Here is a 4902-nt window from a genome sequence, read left to right on the forward strand (position 1 = left end):
GCTTCTGAAACTGCCAAAGTCCTACAGTATACTATGACTGGAAAAAAAAAATCCATGAAACAGCAAAGCCGTGAAAGGTGAAACGCATTATAGCCAGGGTTCACTGTACTTTCATTTTTTTAAGCTTGCATGATACGGATTTTACCATATGATGAAATTTATAGCTGTGGCATTTCAGCAAAAAGAAAAAAAAAATCCACCTACTGCTGAACTTAACCCTTAATTGAAAATCACTAAGTATATTACAATGTTACATATATTGTTAGCGGTACTATTATTATTATAAAAACTTGATGTGCTAGAAAAAAATGAGGGAAGCTTCAGAATCTGCAAAAATTGAATCTAGAAAAGTGTAGTAAAATGACCATGTGTGGCGACCATTGTTATTAGACAACTGTTTTCAACAAAAAGTGAAAAAAAAAGTTAAATATTGGTTTTCCCCTATCCCTACAGGTGCTTTCCTGCCTTGTTAGGCCGCTGATAATATCCGCAAAATCTGTGGTTGAACTTCAACCCCTCATGCAGTATCAGTACCTTTTCACACACAATGGTGACACAAGAAAAGCCTATTTTGAAAATGGGTAGTGATTGGTGAGAATCTTGTGTATACAGTATTACAATTTCACCAGTATATCCCAAAATGGCCCTGACAAATGTGTGAAAAAGAAATTGTGATTTTTACTGACCCTTATCAGAGAAATGAAAGGAAGGGGGAGCAGCAGAAGCAGAGGAAGTGAAAGCCTGTGGATCCATCAACAATGATATCACTACCCTTGAGACTGAACACGGGGAAGATGACATCATTTCCTCTTCCGCCCTTGCCCTGCTTCTGACTCAATGCAAGGAGGGGAGATAAATCCAGAGGGAGGCAAGGAGAGACAAGCTGATCCCTCACTTCCGAACACTCCTCTAGCCAAGATCAATGCATGGAGCATTTCCCTGTTGCATTATCGTTCTGATTGCTCAGCAAATCCTTGCATAATCACACACACTCGTGCACTTAACAAGGAGCTAGCATGGATGTTTGTATTCCTGCCATATTTGTTGCCCAAATTACCCCCTATTGTGTTTGTGAGACTGATCTCAGCTGTTCCCACGGGTGCTGAGCTGCTGTGTAACATGAAACAAAACAAGATGCATGTGCCAGATTTTGGCCTTCTATTTTGGATGCTGCAAAAAAAACAAAAACCAGAGGCCGTGTTGAGGCTGTAATATGATGGGCCCGCCGACAAAGTGTGGACTCCACAATGCTTTCTCGTTGTGTGGCCTCTGTTCGCAAGCATAGCTAAATTTGGTTGATAGGGTCTACATAAGTAGACATGCACGGTACTGGATGACCACAACCTATCCCATCGGACATATTCTAGATTTTTTTCTCATGCATTCCTGGTACAATTGGATAACAGCAACATACAAAAAAAACGTCACTCACGACAAGATTTTGTCACACTTTTCAATGGTGTGACAATACAGTAAATACGGACGAATCGCTTTTTTTTCCCAATAACACCTGCCTGTGACACATTAAAATACCTAATGAAATTAAGAGGTTACAACAGGCTTTTAACTCAAAGCATAACCATGAAAAACGGAACCGACTCATAAATGTGACTAAAACAATGCCCCGAAATGAGAGAAATCCCCTGGAAAAAGCTACTACGTCTGTGTTTCTGAGCATATCCCACCTTGGCCTTAGTGAAATAGAAGGCAGTGTAGATAGATATTTCATGCTAATACTGCTCCCAGAGGATCATACGATAAATTGCAATCGCGATAGACAGTAGTGTCTTGTCTGCACTTGTACTGTATCCCAAATCATCATTGTCATATATTTGTCACTCCTAGCTGTTGTTTACTGTAAAACTGCCATGTAAAACACTTCGTCAATCAACAAACGTCTGCTACCCCAATGCTTACACAGTACATACAGTAGAAACCAGACGTGCTTATCAAAATTACCACTAATGTTCTGATTCATTATAAAACTTCAAACAACAAAAACGAAGCAGTGCACGAGAAACAATTGCACATCAGCAATTAATGTAAAGCTCTTGAGAACGCAAACCAACAGCGATGTGGGTTCCTTGCAACCATAGCGACAGGTTGGAGTGCAGTGGTGGGGTGGACCTAGTTATGCACGTGTGTTGGTTAAATGAATGCATTCAAATACAAAAATCATATTTGAAGAGTTAAAAGGTGTCGAAGATAAAGGATTGATTAGAAGAGTGTTGGGAATGTGCTAATGATGATATACGACTGCATAACTAGGCATGAAAATTAATGCATTGAAATAGACTTCACACTAATGAATCTGTATACCTCTGTATTATGCTGAGCATTGTTTATTAGAAGCCATTCTAAAGTATCCAAACAATCCAGAAAAGGTAAAAGAGAAATTAGTACATTATTCATGATCTTTTGTGTTTTACTTTTTCAATGTATTTTTTTATATATATAGCTCCTCGTCAGCCGAAGTTGTTCTTAAACGTGGTGCATAGAGGTTAGTTCCACATTTGAACAACCCCATTTAAAACGGCTATGCGCAGATGTCGTTTTGCACATAGATGAACGTCATTTTCCGCTTGTTATTTTATATTTGTCAAGAACTCTAGGCACAGGTGGCTTGGACTCAAATGCACAACTCTGAGTCGGGGACGGCAAAAAAACGTTTAATCCAGGTGAAGGTCAGTCGACGAGAGACAGAACGATTGGGCAGAAGTACGACAGGCATGAGGCAAATAAAAAAAGAAAAAACAGGGTCAAAGGCAAATAAGGTTCAGTACACAATGACTAAGACTATAAGAGAAAATGCTGGAACATGACCTGAGGAGAATCGCCGAGCTGGCAATGAGACAAGACACACGAGGGGAATATATACAGGGCTTGATTGGGGATGAGAAACAGGTCAGAGTGAAACAATCAGGGAGCAGGTGACACAGACGAGGAAGGGGGCGGGGGAGGCAGAGAGCAGGCTGCAGATCGTGACAATATTGTCAATAAAACGCATTATATTCATGTCACTCACTACAGGAATAAAGCAGTCCGTTTAATCCTCGCTCCAAGAGTGTGCTTTTGTGCAGTGTCTCTGAGCCACGCTATTACTTTTTAACCTCTGTTGGTGTATTTGCGGCAAGTTGCGTGACAGATGTACAGACTTCTACACAACTATATGTTTGGCTGTCATATTCGCTTGACAAGACAAAAAATTATGTGAAAAGGCCGCAGAAAAATCAATGTTATCCAGTCAGGGCTCGCTATGGGGAGGATGCGGTGCAATACAAGTACTTCCTGTACTACAAAGACCAAGATTCATTGCGGAGAGAACAAGAGCATGCGCAGAACACAAATCAATGGCCTGTTCCATATGAGGTAACTTGATCTCATTGACATGACCCTATATTCGAGTGAGAAAAGCGGTAACCCAGGGGTTTTGTACTTTTTTTTTTTTAAACCCAAATAAGAGCCTATTCCAGGTGGTCCAGTGGTTAACGCGTCGACCTCACAGTGCAGAGGTACCGGGTTCAATTCCGGCTCCAACCTCCCTGTGTGGAGTTTGCATGTTCTTCCCAAGCCTGCGTGGGTTTTCTCCGGGTACTCCGGTTTCCTCCCACATTCCAAAATCATGCATGGCAGGCTGGTTGAACACTCTAAATTGTCCCTATGTGTGAGTGTGGGCGCGAATGGTTGTTCGTCTCTGTGTGCCCTGCGTTTGGCTGGCAACCGGTTCAGGATGTCCCCCGCCTACTGCCCGAAGACAGCTGGGATAGGCTCCAGCACCCCCTGCAACCCTTGTGAGGATAAGCGGATCGGAAAATGGATGGGATGATGAGCATATTTGGGGTTTTGCCTGCATTTACATGACCTTTAAAACCTGAATACTGCCAATATTTGGGCTTTAAAAGGGTTATTGCAAACCAAGCCTCTGTCCGCTCACGTATGTAAATGAGTTATTCCTTAAACAACCTGATTTTGTCATGTCCGTTTAAGTAATTATCTGGATGCCTGCATCTGTGGAATTGGACCTCATTCACTCACTGAATAACCATTTTTGGGGTAAATTTGAACTTAAATATGAAGATGGGATGGTAACTGTAATATTCCAGACAACACTCAAAGTACTTTGCTCAGCATGTTAGCACTCCGGAGTGCGTCAGAGAGTGCTTGTGGAAAACATTGGCGAATGCTACAATTAGGTGGTTTTTGGGCAAGAATACTACTTAGTACGGGGAGCCTTGTACTTCCTGACTTTCATTGTAATTGTGACCGTTTGTTGGCAATAGAGGCTACACAATTTGGTCTACTTGGAACAGCGGTTGAAGAAACTGTCAAAGGCTAATTCCAGCATACAAAGCCAAACAGGCGAGCTTAATGGACGAAACCAAACAAAGTCACAAAAAAGCTATGCTGGCCCTCAAATGCGCTTGACTTCATTTCAGTTGAATTTCATCTTAGCCACATGCGTATAAAATGAAAAACCATGCAAACACACCCTCAGACCTCAAACAAGCACCCTGTGTACGAGCTGGGTGTATTTTTATGACATGGGAGAACATGCACACACCAAATTGAGGTGTGCACCGCGTTACAGTTCAGCTCCTAACTGATTTGTCCAGCAGATTTCCAAAATGCGGACAGATCACATAGTTGTGGACATAAATGCGATGTATCTATTGGGTTGCGGTTGAATTGGTTCAATTCAGTGATGGCAAAATGATTTACACTAAATGTGACACTGATAGCAATGAATTGCAATTACTCGCAACTGCACTGTACAGGTTATCTCAAATTAATTACAGTATGGATGAACGGCTAATTGATCTCAAGGGATGGGTATTTCACTAAATCTACATGATCAGCTATGTGGAAAATGTACAGTGGATTAAGATTTAATCTTTTTTTTTT

The sequence above is a fragment of the Hippocampus comes genome, unplaced genomic scaffold, assembly GCF_001891065.2.
Source record: "Hippocampus comes isolate QL1 unplaced genomic scaffold, H_comes_QL1_v1.1 scaffold110, whole genome shotgun sequence".
In the NCBI taxonomy this organism is placed as follows: Eukaryota; Metazoa; Chordata; class Actinopteri; order Syngnathiformes; family Syngnathidae; genus Hippocampus; species Hippocampus comes.